Source organism: Pleurodeles waltl, chromosome 7 (assembly GCF_031143425.1).
Source record: "Pleurodeles waltl isolate 20211129_DDA chromosome 7, aPleWal1.hap1.20221129, whole genome shotgun sequence".
NCBI lineage: Eukaryota > Metazoa > Chordata > Amphibia > Caudata > Salamandridae > Pleurodeles > Pleurodeles waltl.
The window spans coordinates 41775219-41789279 of record NC_090446.1 but is presented as its reverse complement, the minus strand read 5'-3'; positions in this window follow the sequence as shown (position 1 = coordinate 41789279).

Below are 14061 nucleotides of genomic sequence, written 5' to 3'. Positions count from 1 at the left end.
GACTGCTATCTTTCATTCAGTTCTCAAGTTTTATTTTTATCGGGTACTTGTTTTCCTTTAATCATTAAAAAAGTTATTGATTTATTTCCCCTTTGACAGCAAGGAAAATTGTGACTTTGTCTCTCATTATTTCAAGGTTTGATTATTGCAACAGCCTGTACCTCGGGACTACCAACATCTTCTACATTAGCTCCAGTTGGTCCAGAATGCTGCAGATAGGCTTGATCTTAAGCTTCTCTCGACTGCTCAGTCTTGCAGGGACTCAATAAATTGCACAGACTTCCTGTTCATAGGTGAATTCTTTTTAAAACACTGGCATTGGTTTTTAGAACATTTTTTCTTAAGGGTCCAAAGTACCTATCTGACTGATTCAAAACATTATAGGACCCAAAGAACCATGAAATCCTCTAATCCTAAATTGTTGCCTATTCCTTCTTAAAACAGAAGGAGGTAAATCCTTTGCTGTATTAGGGTCTAAAGCTGGGACCAGCTTCCGAGATCATTGAGATTAATTGAGAATAAATCAGAATTTAAGAAATGTATTCCCTTTACCTGATAATGTTTGCAAATGGCTGACTGAATGACCTTCTGGATGGTTCGGATCTTGGTCTTTGAATCTTAATCTTCCTTTTTCTGGAAGGTTTAGCAACTAGTCAGATATATAAATAAACACCAGGACGCTCTTTTTAGCGTGACAGTGCAATTTATAAATACCTTATTTCATTTCATTTCAAGAGTTAGTTGGCTGATTCCCTGTTCAGCTACAGGACCACAAGAGCTGAAGAAACCTGCCTTGGTGAGTTGGTAACCAAGAATGCCTGACCACCACTGACTCCTAAAGTGCAGCCTGGGAGATTGAGTCCTGACCCTCAACAATTGTAACTGAGTCTCCTGGGCCTGGGAGAGTCATAGAAGTACAGTTTTGTCAACCTGCAAGGACGTTGCCACCAGTTAAAGGACACCACTGCTTTTGAGGTAACCAGACATCAGTAGACCAGTGACTGGTGTTTGGCTAGTCTTTACCCAGACTTTGAGGTGCATTGCCGATGTACCAAAGTCGTCCCACCATGTTCTTGATCTGAGGGGCGGCCCCAAGAAGACCCCTGTCACCAGCTCAGCATCCTTGAGCATTGTTAGCAGTATGTATCAGGATTACTTCATCAAAGATCATGGTGGTTTACCCATAGGGCCTGACATTGGACAAGAGACTACTTAGCTAAGAGGTAACTGGTCTGTTCGACCTTATTCGTCTCAGTGACTGGCTCCCTGCCAGAGATGATTACACAAGAATGCCCTTATATCCATTGTCAAGTTACTTATTGTGACTAAACCATGAGTTGTGGTAGATTACAATGATTTTTTCAGCTAAGTGAAAATCTGTGATTTATTGTTTTCTTATAAATTAATATCTTTGGGTGCATCCAGTGGGTTTTTGTCATTGAGGTGTCTGTTTAAAGTAAACAATACATATTTGTATAAATAAGTGTTGGATTTGTATTCTGTTCTATTTTCTTCTTATTTGGCTGTTGTACACTTTCTTTGATAAAGCCTAACTGCTCAGAGCCAGGCCTATCATGGTTGAACTAAGGTTTTTTTATACAAAACTCACTGGGTCCGATATCAACCTGTGCCTTTATTACACGGAGAGTGTGTATAACCACTCCGTATAATAAACCCATTTCCTCAAAGGGCACCTGAGACACCAGCAATAAATCAAAATTGCAAGCTTCTGTCACACAGCAATTAAGAGATAAAAGCAGTTTTAAGCTTGAATCAGTGTGAATTATTTAGCAATTCGAAGAAATATAAGTGAAAATGCAGCTGCAGTTTGGATATATATTTTAGTGTTTTTTTTTCTTTCTTCTGTGATGCTATTCCTAACTTATGGCCAAGGCCGTTGCAAGTCTGTGGCATGGGTAACTAAGTTATGTGGCAAAAAAGGCAAAATATTTTGTAATATTAGCACGTTTACGTTTTTACACATGATTACTGTCTTAAACCTCATTAGTACCAGCTTAAAACCCAGATAATGCAATGGGCATCCCAAAGGCGACCACCTAACCTTTATGAATGGACTTTCACTGCAGAGCAATGTGTGTTGCATCCTTTTTAATAACGTTTGATCCATTTGAGCTAGAAACATTGTTTTGGTAAAGTCTACAAATCATGCAGCAGATGATAGATTAAATACAAATGTGGCAAGTCCATATAATTCTAATGGCACTGCTTATGGCATTATATTAAGCAAAAACAATGACAATGGCAAAGTCTTGGCCCTTGTCTAGTAAAAAGACTTGACCCAAGGGTAGGTCGCTCCCCCTGCCGCTGCAGCTCCTCCAGGTTCCTGAGTTCCTGAGACCCACCCCACAGTAAGTACCCCCCACCTTCCAGCCCCTCGTTCTGCCCCGCGCTACTCACCCTCTCTCCTGCTCCTGCTTCTTTTCCTCTTTTCTTCTTCTCTGTTCTTCCTCCTCGCTCCTCGTCTGTATTCTTCTTCTGTACTCCTCTTCTCCCCGTCTTCTCTCCTCTTCTCTTCTTCCTCATCTTCTGCTGTGGTCTTCTGCCCTCTGTTTCTTCGTTTTTTGTATCTTCCTCCGTGTTCTTCTGTGTTCCTCTGTCTTCTTCTGTCTTCCTCTGTGTTCTTCTGTCTTCCTCTGTGTTCTTCTGTCTTCCTCTGTGTTCTTCTGTCCTCCTCGGTGTTCTTCTGTCTTCCTCTGTGTTCTTCTGTATTCTTCTCTGTTCTTCTGTCTTCCTCTGTGTTCTTCTGTATTCTTCTGTGTTCTTCTGTGTTCTTCTGTGTTTCTTCTGTTCTTCCGGTCTTCTGCTCTTACGGTCTTCAGTCCTTCCGGTCTTCTGTTCTTCTGTTCTTCTTTTCTTCTGTTCTTCTTTTCTTCTGTTCTTCTGTTCTTCTTGTCTTTTTGTCTTCTGCCTTCGGCTCTTCTGCCTCCTCCGTCCTCTTCTCCCCGCGCCTGCCCTCCTGCTCCTGCCTCATCCCCCTCCCCCCACTCGCATCCCCCCTCTATCTCCCCTATCTAACCCGTTCACTTTCTACCTCCCTCACTCCTCCTATCCACCTATCTCTCCATCTCTCTATCCCACTATCCAACTCCCTCACTCTCCACCTCCTCCTATCTTCCTATCTCTCTATCTTTTTCCCTATCTATCGATTTCTCTATCTACCTTTTCTCTCTACCTATTTCTCTATCTCTCCCCCCTCCCGCCACCCCCTCTATTACCTATCTTCCTATCCTCTCACTCTACCTCTCACCCTCACCCACCTCTACAACCCCCCCTCCCCTATCTTCACAACCCTACACCTATCTTTCTCCCTAATCTCCTAAACCTCCTAACACTCTCCCCCCTCCACCCTTAAACCCCCCTCCGCCAGCTCTTCTCACTCTACCTGTCCCCCCCCTCCCTCGCACTTTCCCGCCGCGACCTCCTGCACGGCCCCGCCCCCAGCTCCCATTCGCCCCCAGCTGACCCCTTCCCCCCCTCCTACCTCATATGGCGGCCGCTGCGCGACAGTGGTAGCGACCCTTGACCCACGGGTAGGTCGCTCCCCCTGCCGCTGCAGCTCCTCCAGGTTCCTGAGTTCCTGAGACCCACCCCACAGTAAGTACCCCCCACCTCCCAGCCCCTCGTTCTGCCCCGCGCTACTCACCCTCTCTCCTGCTCCTGCTTCTATTCCTCTTTTCTTCTTCTCTGTTCTTCCTCCTCGCCTGTATTCTTCTTCTGTACTCCTCTTCTCCCCGTCTTCTCTCCTCTTCTCTTCTTCCTCATCTTCTGCTGTGGTCTTCTGCCCTCTGTTTCTTCGTTTTTTGTATCTTCCTCCGTGTTCTTCTGTGTTCTTCTGTGTTCCTCTGTCTTCTTCTGTCTTCCTCTGTGTTCTTCTGTCTTCCTCTGTGTTCTTCTGTCCTCCTCGGTGTTCTTCTGTCTTCATCTCTGTTCTTCTGTCTTCCTCTGTGTTCTTCTGTCTTCCTCTCTGTTCTTCTGTCTTCCTCTGTGTTCTTCTGTCTTCCTCTCTGTTCTTCTGTATTCTTCTCTGTTCTTCTGTCTTCCTCTGTGTTCTTCTGTATTCTTCTGTGTTCTTCTGTGTTCTTCTGTGTTTCTTCTGTTCTTCCGGTCTTCTGCTCTTCCGGTCTTCAGTCCTTCCGGTCTTCTGTTCTTCTGTTCTTCTTTTCTTCTGTTCTTCTTTTCTTCTGTTCTTCTGTTCTTCTTGTCTTCTTGTCTTCTGCCTTCGGCTCTTCTGCCTCCTCCGTCCTCTTCTCCCCGCGCCTGCCCTCCTGCCTCACCCCCCTCCCCCACTCGCATCCCCCCTCTATCTCCCCTATCTAACCTGTTCACTTTCTACCTCCCTCACTCCTCCTATCTACCTATCTCTCCATCTCTCTATCCCACTATCCAACTCCATCACTCTCCACCTCCTCCTATCTTCCTATCTCTCTATCTTTTTCCCTATCTATCGATTTCTCTATCTACCTTTTCTCTCTACCTATTTCTCTATCTCTCCCCCCCTCCCGCCCCCCCTCTATTACCTATCTTCCTATCCTCTCACTCTACCTCTCACCCTCACCCACCTCTACAACCCCCCCTCCCCTATCTTCACAACCCTACACCTATCTTTCTCCCTAATCTCCTAAACCTCCTAACACTCTCCCCCCTCCCCCCTCCACCCTTAAACCCCCCTCCCCCAGCTCTTCTCACTCTACCTGTCCCCCCCTCCCTCGCGCTTTCCCGCCACGACCTCCTGCACGCCCTCGCCCCCCAGCTCCCATTCGCCCCCAGCTGACCCCTCCCCCCCCTCCTACCTCATATGGTGGCCGCTGTGCGACAGTGGTAGCGACCCTTGACCCAAGGGTAGGTCGCTCCCCCTGCCGCTGCAGCTCCTCCAGGTTCCTGAGTTCCTGAGACCCACCCCACAGTAAGTACCCCCCACCTCCCAGCCCCTCGTTCTGCCCCGCGCTACTCACCCTCTCTCCTGCTCCTGCTTCTTTTCCTCTTTTCTTCTTCTCTGTTCTTCCTCCTCGCTCCTCGTCTGTATTCTTCTTCTGTACTCCTCTTCTCCCCGTCTTCTCTCCACTTCTCTTCTTCCTCATCTTCTGCTGTGGTCTTCTGCCCTCTGTTTCTTCGTTTTTTGTATCTTCCTCCGTGTTCTTCTGTGTTCTTCTGTGTTCCTCTGTCTTCTTCTGTCTTCCTCTGTGTTCTTCTGTCTTCCTCGGTGTTCTTCTGTCTTCCTCTGTGTTCTTCTGTCTTCCTCTCTGTTCTTCTGTCTTCCTCTGTGTTCTTCTGTCTTCCTCTCTGTTCTTCTGTCTTCCTCTGTGTGCTTCTGACTTCCTCTGTGTTCTTCTGTATTCTTCTCTGTTCTTCGGTCTTCCTCTGTGTTCTTCTGTATTCTTCTGTGTTCTTCTGTGTTCTTCTGTGTTTCTTCTGTTCTTCCGGTCTTCTGCTCTTCCGGTCTTCAGTCCTTCCGGTCTTCTGTTCTTCTGTTCTTCTTTTCTTCTGTTCTTCTTTTCTTCTGTTCTTCTGTTCTTCTGTTCTTCTGTTCTTCTTGTCTTCTTGTCTTCTGCCTGCGGCTCTTCTGCCTCCTCCGTCCTCTTCTCCCCGCGCCTGCCCTCCTGCTCCTGCCTCATCCCCCTCCCCCACTCGCATCCCCCCTCTATCTCCCCTATCTAACCCGTTCACTTTCTACCTCCCTCACTCCTCCTATCTACCTATCTCTCCATCTCTCTATCCCACTATCCAACTCCTTCACTCTCCACCTCCTCCTATCTTCCTATCTCTCTATCTTTTTCCCTATCTATCGATTTCTCTATCTACCTTTTCTCTCTACCTATTTCTCTATCTCTCCCCCCCTCCCACCACCCCCTCTATTACCTATCTTCCTATCCTCTCACTCTACCTCTCACCCTCACCCACCTCTACTACCCCCCCTCCCCTATCTTCACAAGCCTTTACCTATCTTTCTCCCTAATCTCCTAAACCTCCTAACACTCTCCCCCCTCCACCCTTAAACCCCCCTCCCCAAGCTCTTCTCACTCTACCTGTCCCCCCCTCCCTCGCGCTTTCCCGCCGCGACCTCCTGCACGCCCCTGCCCCCAGCTCCCATTCGCCCCCCAGCTGACCCCTCCCCCCCACCTCATATGGTGGCCGCTGCGCGACAGTGGTAGCGACCCTTGACCCAAGGGTAGGTCGCTCCCCCTGCCGCTGCAGCTCCTCCAGGTTCCTGAGTTCCTGAGACCCACCCCACAGTAAGTACCCCCCTCCTCCCAGCCCCTCGTTCTGCCCTGCGCTACTCACCCTCTATCCTGCTCCTGCTTCTTTTCCTCTTTTCTTCTTCTCTGTTCTTCCTCCTCGCTCCTCGTCTGTATTCTTCTTCTGTACTCCTCTTCTCCCCGTCTTCTCTCCTCTTCTCTTCTTCCTCATCTTCTGCTGTGGTCTTCTGCCCTCTATTTCTTCGTTTTTTGTATCTTCCTCCGTGTTCTTCTGTGTTCTTCTGTGTTCCTCTGTCTTCTTCTGTCTTTCTCTGTGTTCTTCTGTCTTCCTCTGTGTTCTTCTGTCTTCCTCTGTGTTCTTCTGTCCTCCTCGGTGTTCTTCTGTCTTCCTCTGTGTTCTTCTGTATTCTTCTCTGTTCTTCTGTCTTCCTCTGTGTTCTTCTGTATTCTTCTGTGTTCTTCTGTGTTCTTCTGTGTTTCTTCTGTTCTTCCGGTATTCTGCTCTTCCGGTCTTCAGTCCTTCCGGTCTTCTGTTCTTCTGTTCTTCTTTTCTTCTGTTCTTCTTTTCTTCTGTTCTTCTGTTCTTCTTGTCTTCTGCCTTCGGCTCTTCTGCCTCCTCCGTCCTCTTCTCCCCGCGCCTGCCCTCCTGCTCCTGCCTCATCCCCCTCCCCCACTCGCATTCCCCCCTCTATCTCCCCTATCTAACCCGTTCACTTTCTACCTCCCTCACTCCTCCTATCTACCTATCTCTCCATCTCTCTATCCCACTATCCAACTCCCTTACTCTCCACCTCCTCCTATCTTCCTATCTCTCTATCTTTTTCCCTATCTATCGATTTCTCTATCTACCTTTTCTCTCTACCTATTTCTCTATCTCTCCCCTCCTCCCGCCACCCCCTCTATTACCTATCTTCCTATCCTCTCACTCTACCTCTCACCCTCACCCACCTCTACAACCCCCCCTCCCCTATCTTCACAACCCTACACCTATCTTTCTCCCTAATCTCCTAAACCTCCTAACACTCTCCCCCCTCCACCCTTAAACCCCCCTCCCCCAGCTCTTCTCACTCTACCTGTCCCCCCCGCCTCGCACTTTCCCGCCGCGACCTCCTGCACGCCCCCGCCCCCCAGCTCCCATTCGCCCCCAGCTGACCCCTCCCCCCCTCCTACCTCATATGGCGGCCGCTGCACAACAGTGGTAGCGACCCTTGACCCAAGGGTAGGTCGCTCCCCCTGCCGCTGCAGCTCCTCCAGGTTCCTGAGTTCCTGAGACCCACCCCACAGTAAGTACCCCCCACCTCCCAGGCCCTCGTTCTGCCCGCGCTACTCACCCTCTCTCCCGCTCCTGCTTCTTTTCCTCTTTTCTTCTTCTCTGTTCTTCCTCCTCGCTCCTCGTCTGTATTCTTCTTCTGTACTCCTATTCTCCCCGTCTTCTCTCCTCTTCTCTTCTTCCTCATCTTCTGCTGTGGTCTTCTGCCCTCTGTTTCTTCGTTTTTTGTATCTTCCTCCGTGTTCTTCTGTGTTCTTCTGTGTTCCTCTGTCTTCTTCTATCTTCCTCTGTGTTCTTCTGTCTTCCTCTGTGTTCTTCTGTCCTCCTCAGTGTTCTTCTGTCTTCCTCTGTGTTCTTCTGTCTTCCTCTCTGTTCTTCTGTCTTCCTCTGTGTTCTTCTGTCTTCCTCTCTGTTCTTCTGTCGTCCTCTGTGTTCTTCTGTATTCTTCTCTGTTCTTCTGTCTTCCTCTGTGTTCTTCTGTATTCTTCTGTGTTCTTCTGTGTTCTTCTGTGTTTCTTCTGTTCTTCCGGTCTTCTGCTCTTCCGGTCTTCAGTCCTTCCGGTCTTCTGCTCTTCTGTTCTTCTTTTCTTCTGTTCTTCTTTTCTTCTGTTCTTCTGTTCTTCTGTTCTTCTGTTCTTCTGTTCTTCTTGTCTTCTTGTCTTCTGCCTTCGGCTCTTCTGCCTCCTCCGTCCTCTTCTCCCCGCACCTGCCCTCCTGCTCCTGCCTCATCCCCCTCCCCCACTCGCATCCCCCCTCTATCTCCCCTATCTAACCCGTTCACTTTCTACCTCCCTCACTCCTCCTATCTACCTATCTCTCCATCTCTCTATCCCACTATCCAACTCCCTCACTCTCCACCTCCTCCTATCTTCCTATCTCTCTATCTTTTTCCCTATCTATCGATTTCTCTATCTACCTTTTCTCTCTACCTATTTCTCTATCTCTCCCCCCTCCCGCCACCCCCTCTATTACCTATCTTCCTATCCTCTCACTCTACCTCTCACCCTCACCCACCTCTACAACCCCCCCTCCCCTATCTTCACAACCCTACACCTATCTTTCTCCCTAATCTCCTAAACCTCCTAACACTCTCCCCCCTCCACCCTTAAACCCCCCTCCCCCAGCTCTTCTCACTCTACCTGTCCCCCCCCTCCCTCGCGCTTTCCCGCCGCGACCTCCTGCACGCCCCGCCCCCCAGCTCCCATTCGCCCCCAGCTGACCCCTCCCCCCCACCTCATATGGCGCCCGCTGCGCGACAGTGGTAGCGATCCTTGACCCAAGGGTAGGTCGCTCCCCCTGCCGCTGCAGCTCCTCCAGGTTCCTGAGTTCCTGAGACCCACCCCACAGTAAGTACCCCCCACCTCCCAGCCCCTCGTTCTGCCCCGCGCTACTCACCCTCTCTCCTGCTCCTGCTTCTTTTCCTCTTTTCTTCTTCTCTGTTCTTCCTCCTCGCTCCTCGTCTGTATTCTTCTTCTGTACTCCTCTTCTCCCCGTCTTCTCTCCTCTTCTCTTCTTCCTCATCTTCTGCTGTGGTCTTCTGCCCTCTGTTTCTTCGTTTTTTGTATCTTCCTCCGTGTTCTTCTGTGTTCCTCTGTCTTTTTCTGTCTTCCTCTGTGTTCTTCTGTCTTCCTCTGTGTTCTTCTGTCTTCCTCTGTGTTCTTCTGTCCTCCTCTGTGTTCTTCTGTCTTCCTCTGTGTTCTTCTGTATTCTTCTCTGTTCTTCTGTCTTCCTCTGTGTTCTTCTGTATTCTTCTGTGTTCTTCTGTGTTCTTCTGTGTTTCTTCTGTTCTTCCTGTATTCTGCTCTTCCGGTCTTCAGTCCTTCCGGTCTTCTGTTCTTCTCTTCTTCTTTTCTTCTGTTCTTCTTTTCTTCTGTTCTTCTGTTCTTTTTGTCCTCTTGTCTTCTGCCTTCGGCTCTTCTGCCTCCTCCGTCCTCTTCTCCCCGCGCCTGCCCTCCTGCTCCTGCCTCATCCCCCTACCCCACTCGCATCCCCCCTCTATCTCCCCTATCTAACCCGTTCACTTTCTACCTCCCTCACTCCTCCTATCTTGCTATCTCTCCATCTCTCTATCCCACTATCCAACTCCCTCACTCTCCACCTCCTCCTATCTTCCTATGTCTCTATCTTTTTCCCTATCTATCGATTTCTCTATCTACCTTTTCTCTCTACCTATTTCTCTATCTCTCCCCCCTCCCGCCACCCCCTCTATTACCTATCTTCCTATCCTCTCACTCTACCTCTCACCCACCTCTACAACCCCCCTCCCCTATCTTCACAACCCTACACCTATCTTTCTCCCTAATCTCCTAAACCTCCTAACACTCTCCCCCCTCCACCCTTAAACCCCCATCCCCAGCTCTTCTCACTCTACCTCTCCCCCCATTCCCTCGCGCTTTCCCGCCGCGACCTCCTGCACGCTCCCACCCCTCAGCTCCCATTCGCCCCCAGCTGACCCCTCCCCCCCTCCTACCTCCTATGGCGGCCGCTGCGCGACAGTGGTAGCGACCCTTGTCCCAAGGGTAGGTCGCTCCCCCTGCCGCTGCAGCTCCTCCAGGTTCCTGAGTTCCTGAGACCCACCCCACAGTAAGTACCCCCCACCTCCCAGCCACTCGTTCTGCCCCGCGCTACTCACCCTCTCTCCTGCTCCTGCTTCTTTTCCTATTTTCTTCTTCTCTGTTCTTCCTCCTCGCTCCTCGTCTGTATTCTTCTTCTGTACTCCTCTTCTCTCCGTCTTCTCTCCCATTCTCTTCTTCCTCATCTTCTGCTGTGGTCTTCTGCCCTCTGTTTCTTCGTTTTTTGTATCTTCCTCCATGTTCTTCTGTGTTCTTCTGTGTTCCTCTGTCTTCTTCTGTCTTCCTCTGTGTTCTTCTGTCTTCCTCTGTGTTCTTCTGTCCTCCTCGGTGTTCTTCTGTCTTCCTCTCTGTTCTTCTGTCTTCCTCTCTGTTTTTCTGTCTTCCTCTCTGTTCTTCTGTCTTCCTCTGTGTTCTTCTGTCTTCCTCTGTGTTCTTCTGTATTCTTCTCTGTTCTTCTGTCTTCCTCTGTGTTCTTCTGTATTCTTCTGTGTTCTTCTGTGTTCTTCTGTGTTTCTTCTGTTCTTCCGGTCTTCTGCTCTTCCGGTCTTCAGTCCTTCCGGTCTTCTGTTCTTCTGTTCTTCTTTTCTTCTGTTCTTCTTTTCTTCTGTTCTTCTGTTCTTCTTGTCTTCTTGTCTTCTGCCTTGGGCTCTTCTGCCTCCTCCGTCCTCTTCTCCCCGCACCTGCCCTCCTGCTCCTGACTCATCCCCCTCCCCGACTCGCATCCCCCCCTCTATCTCCCCTATCTAACCCGTTCACTTTCTACCTCCCTCACTCCTCCTATCTACCTATCTCTCCATCTCTCTATCCCACTATCCAACTCCCTCACTCTCCACCTCCTACTATCTTCCTATCTCTATATCTTTTTCCCTATCTATTGATTTCTCTATCTACCTTTTCTCTCTACCTCTCCCCCCGTACCGCCACCCCCTCTATTACCTATCTTCCTATCCTCTCACTCTACCTCTCACCCACCTCTACAACCCCCCCTATCTTCACAACCCTACACCTATCTTTCTCCCTAATCTCCTAAACCTCCTAACACTCTCCCCCCTCCACCCTTAAACCCCCCTCCCCCAGCTCTTCTCACTCTACCTGTCCCCCCCTCCCTCGCGCTTTCCCGCCCGACCTCCTGCACGCCCCCACCCCCCAGCTCCCATTCGCCCCCAGCTGACCCCTTCCCCCCCTCCTACCTCATATGGCGGCCGCTGCGCGACAGTGGTAGCGACCCTCGACCCAAGGGTAGGTCGCTCCCCCTGCCGCTGCAGCTCCTCCAGGTTCCTGAGTTCCTGAGACCCACCCCACAGTAAGTACCCCCCCCACCTCCCAGCCCCTCATTCTGCCCCGCGCTACTCACCCTCTCTCCTGCTCCTGCTTCTTTTCCTCTTTTCTTCTTCTCTGTTCTTCCTCCTCGCTCCTCGTCTGTATTTTTCTTCTGCACTCCTCTTCTCCCCGTCTTCTCTCCTCTTCTCTTCTTCCTCATCTTCTGCTGTGGTCTTCTGCCCTCTGTTTCTTCGTTTTTTGTATCTTCCTCCGTGTTCTTCTGTGTTCTTCTGTGTTCCTCTGTCTTCTTCTGTCTTCCTCTGTGTTCTTCTGTCTTCCTCTGTGTTCTTCTGTCTTCCTCGGTGTTCTTCTGTCTTCCTCTGTGTTCTTCTGTATTCTTCTCTGTTCTTCTGTCTTCCTCTGTGTTCTTCTGTATTCTTCTGTGTTCTTCTGTGTTCTTCTGTGTTTCTTCTGTTCTTCCGGTCTTCTGCTCTTCCAGTCTTCAGTCCTTCCGGTCTTCTGTTCTTCTGTTCTTCTTTTCTTCTGTTCTTCTTTTCTTCTGTTCTTCTGTTCTTCTTGTCTTCTTGTCTTCTGCCTTCGGCTCTTCTGCCTCCTCCGTCCTCTTCTCCCCGCGCCTGCCCTCCTGCTCCTGCCTCATCCCCCTCCCCCACTCGCATCCCCCCCTCTATCTCCCCTATCTAACCCGTTCACTTTCTACCTCCCTCACTCCTCCTATCTACCTATCTCTCCATCTCTCTATCCCACTATCCAACTCCCTCACTCTCCACCTCCTCCTATCTTCCTATCTCTCTATCTTTTTCCCAATCTATCGATTTCTCTATCTACCTTTTCTCTCTACCTATTTCTCTATCTCTCCCCCCCTCCCGCCACCCCCTCTATTACCTATCTTCCTATCCTCTCACTCTACCTCTCACCCTCACCCACCTCTACAACCCCCCTCCCCTATCTTCACAACCCTACACCTATCTTTCTCCCTAATCTCCTAAACCTCCTAACACTCTCCCCCCTCCACCCTTAAACCCCCCTCCCCCAGCTCTTCTCACTCTACCTGTCCCCCCCTCCCTCGCGCTTTCCCGCCGCGACCTCCTGCACGCCCCGCCCCCCAGCTCCCATTCGCCCCCAGCTGACCCCTCCCCGCCCCCCTACCTCATATGGCGGCCGCTGCGCGACTGCGCCGCTGGCACATCGGAGGCGCGCCAGAGGCAAGCCCGTCTGCGCCTGTCCGTGCCTGGCCCGCGCCCAGCGCCACGACCCCTGGTCCCCAGCACTCCCAAGCCCCGATGATCCGCTACGACCCCACCACCCTCCATGCCCTCAACCCAGGACGCTCCAACACCTGCTTCCAAGCTCACCCCAAACGCACCCATGGACCCTTCGCCTGCAACTCCTGCAAACGCATCTTCCACCACGCAACAACTACGACCACAAGCCCACGCGCCATCAACCACCTCAAGTGCATCCTAGTCAACGCTCGCTCCGTTCACAAACACGCCGTTGAACTCTGGGACCTCCTAGACTCCACAGCACCGGACGTCGCCTTCATCACGGAGACCTGGATGAACGCCTCCTCTGCTCCAGACATCGCCACCGCCATCCCCGAAGGCTACAAGATCTCCAGGAAAGACCGCACCAACCAAGTAGGAGGAGGTATCGCCATCGTCTTCAAAGACTCCATCAGCGTCACCACCTCCACTGAAGACTCCCCTCTCGCCGCTGAACACCTGCATTTTCAGATTCGCACTGACCCGAGGACCACCCTCAGAGGATCCCTCGTCTACCGTCCTCCCGGACCTCGCGCCCCTTTCATCGACGCCATCGCCGACTTCATCTCCCCGCACGCCCTCGCCTCACCGGACTACATCCTCCTAGGCGACCTCAACTTCCATCTGGAACAAAACAACGACCCCAACACCACCACCCTGCTCGACAACCTCGCCAACCTCGGCCTCAAACAACTGGTGAACACTGCCACCCACATCGCCGGACACACACTCAAACCTATCTTCTCCGCCAGCAAACACGTCTTCTTCAGCCACACCTCCGCCCTTCATTGGACCGACCACAGCTGCGTCCACTTCACATTCCGACGCGAGACCCGCCACCTCCGCACTCAACCCATCCCTCGCCGACAGTGGAACAAGATCCCTGAAGAGCAACTCTTCTCCACACTCGCCGCCAACCAACCCACCCTCACCACCGACCCCAACGACGCAGCCCTCAACCTCACAAACTGGATCTCCAACTGCGCAGACAACCTTGCTCCCCTCAAACGCTCGCAGCGACAGAACAACACCAAGAAACCCCTCTGGTTCTCTGACACCCTCAAAGAATCAAAGAAAACTTGTCGCGCACTTGAGAAAGCCTGGCGCAAGGACCGCACTGCTGACAACATGACCGCCCTCAAGAACGCTACCCGCGAACACCACCACCTGATCCGCGCTGCAAAATGGAATTTTTTCACCAACAGACTGGACAAAAACAGCCACAACAGCAGGGAACTCTTCAGCATCGTCAAGGAGTTCTCCAACCCCAGCGCCAACGCCAACGCCGTCACGCCCTCACAGGATCTATGTGAATCCCTCGCCACTTTCTTCCATCGCAAGATCAGCGACCTCCACGACAGCTTCGGACACCAGACCCAACCAAACACCACTGAACCCACATCCCCGACCATCACCCTCAACAACTGGACCCACATCAGCACAGAAGAAACCAAATCCAT